The sequence below is a fragment of the Aegilops tauschii genome, chromosome 7 (genome assembly GCF_002575655.3).
Source record: "Aegilops tauschii subsp. strangulata cultivar AL8/78 chromosome 7, Aet v6.0, whole genome shotgun sequence".
Taxonomy (NCBI): Eukaryota; Viridiplantae; Streptophyta; class Magnoliopsida; order Poales; family Poaceae; genus Aegilops; species Aegilops tauschii.
The window spans coordinates 246418056-246433007 of record NC_053041.3 but is presented as its reverse complement, the minus strand read 5'-3'; positions in this window follow the sequence as shown (position 1 = coordinate 246433007).

Sequence of the window (14952 nt, the reverse complement as noted above, 5' to 3'; positions counted from 1 at the left end):
TCACTAGGGTAGATCTTCACGAAGTAGGCGATCTCCTTGCCCGTACAAACTCCTTGGTTCAACTCCACAATCTTGACGGAGGCTCCCAAGTGACACCTAACCAATCTAGGGGACACCACTCTCCAAAAGGTAATAGATGGTGTGTTGATGATGAACTCCTTGCTCTTGTGCTTCAAATGATAGTCTCCCCAACACTCAACTCTCTCTCATAGGATTGGATTTTGTGGAAAGATTATTTGAGTGGAAAGCAACTTGGGGAAGGCTAGAGATCAAGATTTATGTGGTTGGAATGGAATATCTTGACCTCAACACAAGTGTAGGTGGTTCTCTCTCAGAAAATGTATGTTGGAAGTGTAGGCATGTTCTGATGGCTCTCTCCACGAATGAAGAGTGGGTGGAGGAGTATATATAGCCTCCACACAAAATCTAACCGTTACACACAAATCACCAAACTCGATGGGACCGAATAATGAAACTCGGTCAGATCGATTCAGTTCATAATGTGACCGTTAGGCATTTCGGTGGGACCGACATGATCAACTCGGTGGGACCGATGTGCTAGGGTTAGGGAAAAACCTCATCTCGGTTAGACTGATTACACAAACTCGTTGGGACCGATTTGGGTAGTAAGCGAAACAGAGAGTTGGTCAAGCAATCTCGGTGGGACCGATTACAGAACTCGGTAAGACCAAATTTAATGCAACAGGATCCAGAGAGTTTGCAAGCCCATCTCGGTGAGACCGGGATCCCATCGGTAAGACTGAATTGATTAGGGTTTCTGGCAGTGGCTATGTCAACTGAACTCGGTGGTGCCGGATAGAAAGTTTCGGTAGGGCCGAGTTTGACTTTTGGTTTGGGACATATGTGGATATGAGAAAGTGATTGAGGGCCTTGGAGCATATCACTAAGCACTTTGAGCAAGCAAGCCATTAAGCAACACCTCATCCCCTTTTAATAGTATTGGCTTTCCTATGGACTCAATGTGATCTTGGATCACTAAAAGTGAAATGTAGAGTCTTGAGCTTTTGAGCTTGAGCCAATCCCTTGTCCTTAGCAACTTGAAGGGGTTCCACATCCTCTTGTCCATGCCACTTCACTGTTGAACTTATCTGAAATATACTAGATGAAAAACATCAGTCCAACAAGAGATATGTTTGCATTAATTACCAAAACCACCCGGGGAGCACTTGTGCTTTCACTCCGCGCGCGCTCTGCCAACGGTTGGGCATGCGCACGATCACGTCAGGGGCCCCGTATGCATGCGGTTGCGCCACACGCGTTGCCACACGATGCAGTTACGTGCGGCAAGATGGAGTTACACGCTACAAATTAGAACTGCCATCAGGGCCTGCCGATATTCCTGGCCGTCCGGCTTCCCATTTAATTCCTGCGGCCATTATAACCTTAGTCTCTTCAACCTTTCGATCGCGCCCCACAACACAACAAGCACACCCACGACGACACATAGAGAGGGGATGTCCAGCGGTGCTCCAATGGAGTTCGGCGAGCATAGAGTGGAGACCCATGCGAGGGAGACGGATCTCTCGGTGGTGTACACCATCGACCCGGCCGTGGTGGACGACTACATCAACAGCGTTGAGCAGTTGCTTGCTGGAGACAAGTACAAGGTGGTCGGCATCGGCCTCCAGTACACCGCCGATCGTCCCGGCCTAGATCAGAAGGTTGTCGTCGCCCAATTGTGCGTGCGCCATCATGTCCTCATCTACCACTACTGCATGGCCACAGAGCCTTGCGACCGTTTCAACAGGTTTGTCAACAGCACCGACTACAAGTTCGCCACGGTGGAAACCAAAGACGATATAAATGCGCTTAGTGTTATTGGCATGTCCTGCAAGAACCTTGTCGAAATCCGTTACCACTACAGGGTCTGGGGCAGCACGAAGAAGGACTCCCTGGTCGAACTCGCCTCGGCCATCATCGACCCCTACTACGAAAAGACGAAGCAGGATGCCCAGAGAACAAGCCCCCTATCCTGGCACAGGGCCTGGATGCAGCAACTAGATGAACCTCACCTCAGGTTCGCGGTTAAGAGCGTGTACACATGCTACGAGATGCACAGGCGGATTATTGACATGAGGAAGTGCCTCGTTACCCAAATCGACGAGCCCGGATCGAGCCACAAGCAAAGCAAGCGTCACAAGAAGTAGATGATGATCAGATGATCGTTTATGCTAGTTAATCATGCATGTAATATATAGTTTACTTTATTGGTGTGTGGAAATTTCATGTGTGTAGTAGCCACCTATGTAATTATGCATGTAATAGTTTACTTTGGTGTGTGCAAATGCCATGGTTGTAGTAGCCACCTATGTAAGTGGATGTTTAATTTGGTTATGCAAGCATGTCCTTATAAGTGTGTGTGTGTGTGTGTGTGTGTATATGTTGTTGTTCTGTATGCAATCCCATCGCACAACACACACGTCTTGTTAAGTTGATCCGTTTATGTTCTCTTGTCTCAATGCAAACAGTTCATCCGAGTGAACCGCATGCCATATATCGCACACACTTTCTTCTGGCTGACCGTTTCTTTTGTGTTGCCTAATCACAAACAGTTCATCCGAGTGAACCGTATGCTGTACATTGCACACACCTTCATCTGGCTGCCCGTTTCTTTTGTTCATCCTCATTAAAAATGGTTAATTGAACTGAACCGTATGCCCTGAATCACACACGCAACTCAAAATCTGAACCGCGTTTGATGCATCCTCCATCGCAAACGTTTTGCACCTTTTTTGACAGTTTTTTACACCACCGTTTGCGATTATGGCATCACACACAGTTTCGTCGAAGGGTCTCTGATCGTAGTGTCGCGTTAGCAGCAACCTGTAGTAGTGCTAACCTATTAACCTATAGCCCAGTGTCAGTTTCTGTTTTTCCTTGTTTTTGAGTGCAGAAAAGGAATACCAAATGGAATAAAACCTTCGCAATGATTTTTCTTGGACCAGAAGACACCCCATAGACTTGGAGATCAAGTCGGAAGAGCCACGATGCGGCCACAAGGGTGGAGGGCGCGCCCCCTGCATTATGGGCCCCCCGAGACTTCCCTGACCTAATTCCTTCGCCTATATATTCACATATATTCCCAAACCTCCAGAAGTATCCACGAACAAACTTTTCCACCGCCGCAACCTTCTGTACCGTGAGATCCCATCTAGGGGCCTTTTCTGGCATCCTGCCGGAGGGGGATTCGATCACGGAGGGCTTCTACATCAACTCTATTTCCCTTCCAATGAAGCGTGAGTAGTTTACCACAAACCTACGGGTCCATAGCTAGTAGCTTGATGGCTTCTTCTCTCTCTTTGATTATCAATACCATGTTCTCCTCGATGTTCTTGGAGATCTATCCGATGTAATCTTCTTTTGCGGTGTGTTTGTCGAGATCCGATGAATTATGGATTTATGATCAGCTTATCTATGAATATTATTTGAATCTTCTCTGAATTCTTTTATGCATGATTTGATATCTTTGTAATTCTCTTCGAACTATCGGTTTGGTTTGGCAACTAGATTGGTTTTTCTTGCAATGGGAGAAGTGCTTAGCTTTGGGTTCAATCTTGCGGTGTCCTTTCCCAGTGACAGTAGGGGCAACAAGGCATGTATTGTATTGTTGCCATGGAGGATAAAAAGATGGGGTTTACATCATATTGCTTGAGTTTATTCCTCTACATCATGTCATCTTACTTAATGCGTTACTCTGTTCTTCATGAACTTAATACTCTAGATGCAGGCAGGAGTCGGTCGATGTGTGGAGTAATAGTAGTAGATGTAGAATCATTTCAGTCTACTTGACACGGACGTGATGCCTATATCTCATAATCATTGCCTTAGATATCGTCATAACTTTTCCCTTTTCTATCAATTGCTTGATAGTAATTTGTTCACCCACCGTATTATTTACTATCTTGAGAGAAGCCTCTAGTGAAACCTATGGCCCTCGGGTCTATTTTCCATCTTATAAGTTTCCGATCTACTATTTTGCAATCTTTTACTTTCTGATCTATAAACCAAAAATACCAATATATTTACTTTACCTTTTGTTTAGTTTCATCTATCTCTATCAGATCTCACTTTTGCAAGTAACCGTGAAGGGATTGACAACCCTTTATCACGTTGGGTGCAAGTTGTTTGATTGTTTGTGTAGGTATTGGTGATTTGTGCATTGTCTCCTACTGTATTCATACCTTGGTTCTCTAACTAAGGGAAATACTTATCTCTACTTTGCTGCATCACCCTTTCCTCTTCAAGGAAAGAACCAACGCAAGCTCAAGAAGTAGCATTATACTCTATTGGCTTTTCGTCAGATAAAATTTCAATGCTACAACTTCTTCGAATGCGAGAAGTGAATGGGAAGTTGTGCATTAGAGAACTGGGAGTCGACCTTGAACCTTTGTGTTCATGCCCATGGACCCAATGTGGAACTTATCAATGAAGCTTCTTGTAAGGATAATAATCCCCTTGTGATAAGTTCATCTTGTATCTATGTTTGGTCCTTTGCAACCGTGGTTCCGACCATGATTGTTCTCCTTTGATTCCATTTCTCGTACAAGTTAAAGTACTTGTCTTCTACAAATCTTTTCACCTGTCCAACCTCTATCATGTTCTACCTTCAAGTATTTCCCTCTGGTATCTCGAGAATATAACAGAACTACATAACTTCTTATGATTTCTTCATCAACTATTATTTCTCGCCGATTCCAATTTTCCATTGGTTTTGAGTTGTTAGACAGTCGAGAACACCGATAACTGATTCGAGTCTACACTTTCCTTTCCATTGTTTTTTCTAACCTTTCTTGTAACCTAACATATCTGAGAAGAGATAATTCCCTGCTTATGTAAACACCTCGGTGTACAAACTCTGTTAGTAAAACCCTGTTAATATTGTGGATGACATTTCGGTAGCCACCGATGGACGAGAACTTTGACTATTGGTCTGCCTCGCCTTGCGAGCAGGAAAATGGTTCTCTTTGTGCCTCGCCCTTGGTATCGACGTTGTTGCCAACATAACTGACAAGCTATCGTCTGACCTGCCTTGCTATCATGACTATGCAAAATATTAGCGCCTTCCTGCTTTTAACCCACATTGTGGGCCCATAACCCACAGTTCCACAAGATCGAAACCTGACTCTTCTGTACATCCTTGTTTTCCAAAATTGTTCCTCGCGCTTGGCTTCGTATGTATCACGAGTTACCTACCTAGTGATTGTTGGAGACGTTGCATGGAAAACAAAAAAAATTCTACGCACACGCAAGATCTATCAAGGAGATGCATAGCAACGAGAGGGGAGAGTGTGTCTATGTACCCTCATAGACCATAAGTGGAAGCGTTTGACAATGCGGTTGATGTTGTCGAACTTCTTCGCATTCCAACCGATCGAGCACCGAATGTATGGCACCTCCACGTTCAGCACATGTTCAGCTCGATGACGTCCTCCGCCTTCTTGATCTAGCCAGACGGCGAGGTAGTGGATGAGTTTCAGCAGCATGACGGCGTGGTGACGGTGATGGTGAAGTGATCTCCGCACGTCTTCTCCTAAGCACTATGAAAATATGACAGAGGGTGTAAACGGTGGAGGGGGGGTGCCGCACAGGGCTAAGACAATGTTCTGTGCTAGGCACCCCCTCCCACATATATATAGGTGGGGGGAGGAGGGAGCATCCAGGAGGGCACCCCAAGTAGGCCGAATCCTACTTGGGGTCTCCTCCCAAGTGGCGCCCCCTTCCTTATTTGGAGTGTAGGAAGAAGGAACGAGGAGGTGGCGCCCCCCTTCCTTTCTCTCCTGAGGAGGGAAAGGCAGGAGGGGCCACCCCTCCCCTTTCCTTCCCCATATGGCCAGCCAGCCAAGCGAGGGGTGCACCAGCCCTCGTGTGGGCTGGTATGTCCCCTCCTTTGGCCCATAAGGCCCATAACTTCCCGGTGGTTGCCCGGAACCCCTTCCGGTGACCCGGTTTCTTCCCGGTACGTCCCGAAACACTTTCGGTGTCCAAATACCATCGTCCTATATATCAATCTTTGCCTCTTGACCATTTCAAGACTCCTCGTCATGTCCGTGATCTAATCCGGGACTCCTAACAACATTCGGTCACCAAAACATATAACTCATATAACACTATATCGTCAACAAATGTTAAGCGTGCGGACCCTATGGGTTTGAGAACTGTGTAGACATGACCGAGACACTTCTCCGGTCAATAACCAATAGCAGAACCTGGATGTCCATATTGGCTCCTACATATTCTACGAAGATCTCTATGGGTCGAACCGTTATGACAACATACGTAATTCCCTTTGTCCATCGGTATGTTACTTCCCCGAGATTCGATCATCGGTATCTTCATACCTAGTTCAATCTCATTACCAACAAGTCTCATGACTCGTTTCATAATACATCATCTTGTAACTAACTCATTAGTCACTTTGCTTGCAAGGCTTCTTATGATGTGTATTACCAAGAGGGGCCAGAGATACCTCTCCGATACTCGAAGTGACAAATCCTAATCTCGATCTATGCCAACTCAACAAACACCTTCGGAGATACCCGTAGAGCATCTTTATGAGCACCCAATTATGTTGTTATGTTTGATAGCACAGAAGGTATTCCTGTGGTATCCGGGAGTTGCATAACATCATAGTCGGAGGAATATATATTTGACATGAAGAAAGCAATAGCAATAAACTGAATGATCAATATGCTAAGCTAACGGATGGGTCTTGTCCATCACATCATTCTCCTAATGATGTGATCGCATTATCAAATGACAACACATGTCTATGGTTAGGAAACCTTAACCATCTTTGATCAACGAGATAGTCTAGCAGAGGCCTACTAGGGACACGGATTTGTTTATGTATTCACACATGTATTTAAGTTTCCGATCAATACAATTTTAGCATGAATAATAAACCTTTATCATGAATAAGGAAATATAAAATAACAACTTTATTATTTCCTTTAGAGCATATTTCCTTCAGTCTCCCACTTGCACTAGAGTCAAAAATCTAGATTACATTGTGATGAATCTAACACCCATGGAGTCTTGGTGTTGATCACGTTTTGCTTGCGGAAGTGGCTTAGTCAACGGGTCTGCCACATTCAGATCCGTATGTACTTTGCAAATTTCTATGTATCCATCCTTAACCTTTTCATGAATGGAGTTGAAGCGTCTCTTGATGTGTTTGGTTCTCTTGTGAAACCTGGATTCCTTCGCCAAGGCAATTGCTCCAGTGTCGTCACAAAAGATTTTCATTAGACCCGATGCACTAGGTATTACACCTAGATCGGATATGAACTCCTTCATACAAACTCCTTCATGCGCTGCTTCCGAAGCAGCTATGTACTCCGCTTCACACGTAGTTCCCGCCACGACACTCTGCTTGGAACCGCACCAACTTAGAGCTCCACCATTCAATATAAACACGTATCCGGTCTGTGACTTAGAGTCATCCGGATCAGTGTCGAAGCTAGCATAGACATAACCATTTACGACGAGCTCTTCGCCACCTCCATAAACGAGAAACATATCCTTGGTCCTCTCCAGGTACTTCAGGATGTTCTAGACATGTTGTCTAGTGATCCATTCCTGGATTACTTTGGTACCTCCCTGCCAAACTTATGGCAAGGCACACATCAGGTCTGGTACATAGCATAGCATACATGATAGAACCTATAACTGAGGCCTAGGGAATGACTTGCATTTTCTCTCTATCTTCTGCAGTGGTCGAGCTTTGAGTCTGACTCAACTTAACACCTTGTAACATAGGCAAGAACCCTTTCTTTGACTGATCCATTTTGAACTTCTTCAAAACTTTATCAAGGTATGTGCTTTGTGAAAGTCCTATTAAGCGTATCGATCTATCTCTATAGATCTTGATGCCCAATATATAAGCAGCTTCACAGAGGTCTTTCATTGAAAAATCCTTATTCAAGTATCCTTTTATGCTATCTAGAAATTCTATATCATTTCCAATCAACAATATGTCATCCACATATAATATCAGAAATGCTACAGAGCTCCCACTCACTTTCTTGTAAATACAGGCTTCACCGTAAATCTGTATAAAACCATATGCTTTCATCACCTCATCAAAGCGTATATTCTAACTCCGAGATGCTTGCACTAGTCCATAGATGGATCGCTGGAGCTTGCACACTACTTTAGCCCCTTAAGTATCAACAAAACCTTTCTGTTGCATCATATACAACTCTTCTTTAAGAAATTGATGCGGCTTGAACTACGTCGGTGTTTCCCCAAAGAGGAAAGGATGATGCAGCGCAACTAAGGTAGGTATTTTCCTCAATGATGAGACCAAGGTTATCGAACTAGTAGGAGAACCACACAACACTACGTGAATGGTACCTGCACACGAAGAACAAATACTTGCAACCCGAAGTAAGAGAGGGGTTGTATATCCCTCAGGGGTAAAAAGATAGGTAAAATTCCAGTAGATTGGATAAATAGATCTCGCGGGAACGCGAGATAAAATAAATAACAATAAGTTGCAGCAAGGTATTTTTGTATTTTTGGATTAATAGATCTGAAAATAAAAGCAAATAAAAATAGATCTCGAAGGCAAATATGATAAAGAAGAGACCCTGGGGCCGTAGATTTCACTAGTGGCTTCTCTAGAGAAAAATAGCATACGGTGGGTAAACAAATTACTGTTGGGCAATTGATAGAACTTCAAATAATCATGACGATATCCAGGCAATGGTCACTATGTAGGCATCATGTCCAAGATTAGTAGACTGACTCCTGCCTGCATCTACTACTATTACTCAACACATCAACCGCTATCCAGCATGCATCTAGTGTATTAAGTTCATGGAGAAATGGAGTAATGCAATAAGAATGATGACCCCATCTTGTTATCCTTAATAGCAACGATACATACGTGTCGGTTTCCCTTCTATCACTGGGATCAAGCACCGTAAGATCAAAGCCATCACAATGCACCTCTTCCCATGGTAAGAAAAATCGATCTAGTCGGCCTAACAAACCAAATATTCGAAGAAGAAATACGAGGCTATAAGTAATCATGCATATAAGAGATCAAAAGACTCAAATAACTTTCATGGATAAAAACATAGATCTAATCATAAACTCAAAGTTCATCAGATCCCAACAAACACACCGCAAAAAGAGTTACATCAAATAGATCTCCAAGAGACCATTGTATTGAGAATCAAAAGAGAGAAAGGAAGCCATCTAGCTACTAACTACGGACCCGTAGGTCTACAATTAACTACTCACACATCATCGGAGAGGCACCAATGAGGATGATGAATCCCTCCATGATGGTTCTAGATTGGATCTAGTGGTTCTAGAACTTGTGGCAGCCGGAATTAATTTTCGTCGACTCCCCTAGGGTTTCTGGAATATTGGGGTATTTATACAGCAAAGAGGTGGTGTGGGAGGCCATCGATGTGGGCATAACCCACCAGGGCACGCCTGGGGTCTTTTGGCCCAGAAAAATTCTCCAAAAGTTTCCCTGCATTTGGACTCCATTTGGTATTGATTTTTTGCGAAGTAAAAACAAGCAAAAAAACAGTAACTGGCACTATGTCAATAGGTTAGTCCCAACAAATGATATAAAGTTGCTATAAAATGATTGTAAAACATCCAAGAATGATAATATAACAACATGGAACAATTAGAAATTATAGATACGTTGGAGACGTATAAGCATCCCCAAGCTTAATTCCTTCTCGTCCTCAAGTAGGTAAGTGATAAAAGCAGAATTTTTGATGTGGAATGCTGCCTAACATGTTCATCACATATTCTTTTCTTTTTAGCATGGACATTTGGACTTTTATATGATTAAAAGCAATAGTCTAGTTTTGACATGAAGATTTCAATACTCAAGCATATCAACAAGCAACCATGTCTTTCAAAATATCAACACTAAAGCAAGTTATCCCTAGCCCATTATGATCAATCATTGATCCATTCATGGAACACACTCAAATATTAGCTACACCCAATGCTCAAGTACGTTCATAGTGCCCCTTAGTTGGTGCTTTATAAGAGAAGTTGGAGAAACAAAATAAAATTTGCATAAAGTAAATAGAAAGGGCGTTCACGGAGGGAAGTAGGGATTTGTAGAGGTGCCAGAGCTCAGAGTGAAAAAAGATAGAGATAAAACATTTTGGGTGGCATGCTTTTCCTGCAACAAAAATGATCGAGTAATTCCCAATACTTTCCATGCTAGATATATCTTAGGCGGTTACAAACAGAAAATAAAGTTTATTCCTTACCAACACTTTCACATTCCACGGCTAACCGAATTCACGGGTGCCGTCCATACCAACACTTTCCAAGGAATTTATTATTTGATAACATAAAGTAAATTCATTTTTCATTTCGGGACTAGGCATCCCTAATACCTTTGTCATACTCTTGTGCAATGACAAGTGAATAAACACTCATCTTGAGAATAACACATCAAGCATGGAAATATATCAGCCACCCCCTACCGTTTCATGAGCGGTATGAGCACACAAAAGAGAAATTTATTTTGAAAATTAGAGATGGCACATACAAATTTGCTTAGAACGGCAAAAGAATATCGCATAGAGGTAGGTATAGTGGACTCATGTGGCAAAACTGGTTTAAGGATTTTGGATGCACAAGTAGTGATCATACTTAGTGCAAATGAAGGCTAGCAAAAGATTGAGAAGCATCCAACCAAGAAACAAAAAATCTCATAAGCGAGCATTAAGCATAACTAACACCGAATAATAAACCATAAGTAGGATGTAATTTCATTGCATAACTATTGACTTTCGTGCTTACATAGGGAATCACAAACCTTAACACCAATCTTCTTACTAAAGCATAATTACTCATCAACATGACTCACATATTATATCATCATATCGCAATACTATTACAAGGAATCAAGTTTATATTGTCCAATGATCTTCATGAGAGTTTTTATTATATCCCTCTTGGATATCTATCACTTTCGGACTAATTTCATATGTTGCTTTTGATAGCTCAAACAAATCTTAGTGAAGAACATGAGCATAAAAATTTTCTTCTCTCAAAATAATTTAAGTGAAGCAAGAGAGAATTTCTTCAAAAATACTAAAGCAGACCATGCTCAAAAAGATATAAGTGAAGCACTAGAGCAATTCCATAGCTCATAAAGATTTAAGTGAAGCATAGAGAGCAATTCTAACAAGTCATAGCATAATTTTGGCTCTCTCAAATAGGTGTGTCCAGCAAGGATTCATGACACAAAATAAAAAGCAAAACAAGCAAAGACTCATATCATACAAGACTCTCCAAGCAAAACTCATGATATGTGACGAATAAAAATATAGCTCCAAGTAAAATACCAATGGTCGTTAGAAGAAAGAGGGGATACCTCCTGGGGCAAGCCCGAGCTTTATTTTTATTTTTACTAGCAAAAAGGCCCGTGCGTTGCAACGGGAGGAAAATAGACATTTTTGGCCTTTTTGCTAGTCTTTCCCTCGTAATATGGAATACTCGGCAGGGGGCTAATCATCACAGAAAAGCATAACTCGAGGCCCCTAGCAGACTTGCACGTACTACTAAATATGTAATACTCGGCAGGGGGCTAACCCTCACAGTTCGTTACTAACGCTGACAATATGAATCATGTCCTACAACTTTTGAATCGCCAAGGTCCTTAAGCTAGGACAAAAGTATATGGCAACATGAAAATTAAACAGAGATCAACACGCTAAAGCATAGCACATCCTGTAGAATGGGAGATGTAAATCTCGAAAAAGAAGACATGATACTGAAAGATGAGCAACATCAGATCAATTGTCTAAATTATGATCAAACACTGGAGATACAGGATATGAGAACAACACTGAGAATGTGAATGTTGTGAAACTTTAACATGATTATGCAGTACCTACTGAAGAGCACCTTCGTGACATGGAAGTAACTACCATATATATATGGTCATCCTTTTTCTCTGTGAGCAGATCCGAATCAACCAAATATATATGAAACAACCCATGTCTCGGTAGGCATATTTGTAATCGACATATTTATCGTATCTTGATGCTTCACTCTTGATTCTCTTGAATCCATCAAGAATGGCCTTTTGTGCGCAGACTTTTGTCCTTCATCTACTAAAAACCCGATGTCACCAAAAAGACGGATCAGCTTGTACAGAAAACATTACATCACTGACAAATTTCTAAGATCAATATATACTCCTCGTTGTGAAGAGTTAGAGCATATCCAAACTGAGAAGAGACAAAACATATTCAAACTCCTACAGAGACGTATGTATTTCTAGGAAGCTTAGGGCGGGCTACAATTATGTATGTAATGCCTCAGGAAAATCAAATAAAACAACATCAAGGGCTACCTCACCCTTTGGTGCAACCGTTGCACAATGTTGATGCCTGGGAGGAACATGCTGCCAAGAAACGGAAGTTGTGTTTTCATAGAAAACAACTTGTTTGTGACTGAAAGTATTACCTTGGGTGCGGTATGGGCTATCCTCATCTTGGTCTGCTGATGTGCTATGCTCCGGCGGCAGCTGACGAGGTTGCTGTGAGGCCCGGGGAAGATGGCGAGGACGTCGGCCAGGATGGTAGATGAGCGTGTCAAGCTCGAGGATGTGGGGCTTCCGAAATGGCAAAAGGATGCACATGTTGATCCTCTCTTAGCAGGCGTCGTTGTTGAGCTGCTAATCAACTTTCTTCTCTTGGTCTGCTTCTGCTATTATGCGGACATGTCGTGCTTCGTTCTTGGACCATGACTTATGAATCCTCACCAGTCCTTTGTATGATCTACTACTACGTAATTGTTACTCTTGTTTCTCTGCATTGTTTGCTGCAAAAATTAAAACTTTCAGGTGCAGATTCACGAAAATGTTAGGGAAATATTCAAAATATTTTCTTTTGAGCATTGTTCATACAAAAACTGACATTGTAGGTTGGATTGCTAGCGGAAGGTGCTTTAGAGATCCAAAAGAACTGGAAATGTCCAAGGATCGTTTACGCATGTGCACACACAAATGGGCACACTGCCAAAATAGATGACCTTTTATAGTTTGTTGGACAGTGAAGATACTAAGATACTGGAATTCTAACCTTCAAAAAACTCCCAATCATCAATCTATATTCAGGGGCAGTCTAGCTACTTCTCCCAATCATCAATCTGTCAGGAAACTAATTATGGGCTGCATAAGCTACGGGATACAAACAGATATGATGCACTTGTTGTTGGAGTAACCAGCAACCAAAACAGGCATTCATGCCCATCTCCTCTGAAGTTTTGAGGTAGCGGTTGCTCTACTACAGGTACTGCAACAGTAGAAGCATTATGATTCTCTATTATTCCTATCTAAAACCAAAAAGGAATGAGAAAAATAATGTTTGATAAAGATATTGCAATTCCTCTAACAAATTTCTCTGAAGTCTAGCTAGCTGGTATAAAATGCGAACTTATCATCACTGCCAACCACTAAAGCCAATTCTTGACCTTGTTTCCCTCGAAAAGAATACTTTTCCACATGAAGTTATTTATAAGGGACAATTACATTTTTACCCCTAGTTGGTTCCTACCCACGGGTTTTGCCCTTTCTTTTCGGGCTTGCTCAGTTTTGCCCTTACTTTTTCCGTCGAGATCCCTCGAATGCCCTTTGACCGTTTGACCAAAACTTTGAAAATTCATAACTAATTCATATGAACTCAGAAAAATGCAAATAAGATATCAAAATGTTCAGATAAACATTAACTTTATGTGCATATCATTTGCATTTAGGACAAAAGCATCGTTTAAACTACCTGTGGTAATTAATGTTATTGACATTATTAAAAATAAAAAGGTATAAACAATATTTTTTCATGAATAAAAATTACATGCAAATGTAGGTGATGTTCTCTGAACATCCTGATATCTTATTTGCATTTTTCTGAGTTCGTATCAACTTGTGATGAAGTTTCCAAATAATGGTCAAAGTCGTTACAAGATTCATAACAAGATGACAGAAACTCAGAAAAATGCAAATATGATATCTGGATGTTCAGAAAACATCACCTACATTTGCATGTAATTTTTATTCATGAAAAAAATATTGTTTATACCTTTTTATTTTTAATAATGTTAATAAAATTAATTACCTCAGGTAGTTTAAACGGTGCTTTTGTCCTGAATGCAAATGATATGCACATAAAGGTAATGTTTATCTGAACATTTTGATATCTTATTTACTTTTTTCTGAGTTCATATGAATTAGTTAAGAATTTTCAAAGTTTTGGTCAAACGGTCAAAGGGCATTCGAGGGACCACGATGGAAAAAGTAAGGGCAAAACTGAGCAAGCTCGAAAAGTAAGGGCAAAACCCGTGGGTAGGAACCAACTAGGGGTAAAAATGCAAGTGTCCCTATTTATAAAAGAGGGACAACTTCCATGGTTCTAAAGTCAAAACTACACAATAATAAATAGCTAAAACTCATGCACACCATCAGCCAAATAACTACATAGACTCCAAGTGGAACCATGTAGCACTGGTCTTACAAACAGCTCATTATAAACACACCTGGATCTGGGGCTCTTGCTCAATTGATCTACCAGCTTCAACTACCTCGTCTGCTGCTATCTTCCATATTTTAATCTCCTCTCCAACAGCTGTCTTACGTCCATTATCAGACCCTCAACCTGAAGAATGTATCAAACACAATTATGTGATGCCTCATTAACTCCAACCTTCTTAAGAGTAGTATACTTGAAACATCATAATACACATGAAAACATTACACTTTCGTACATTATAGACAAGTAATGGCTTGACTGAATTAATCAAGCACATGTTATGTTTGGTGTTTTGACAACAAGCCATGCACAAAGAGTAAGAAACACATGTTATGTTTGCTACTCTTCCAACTCAGTAGCATCCCTGCCAGTATGGATCACCTAACTTTCTTCATAAGTGTCACTA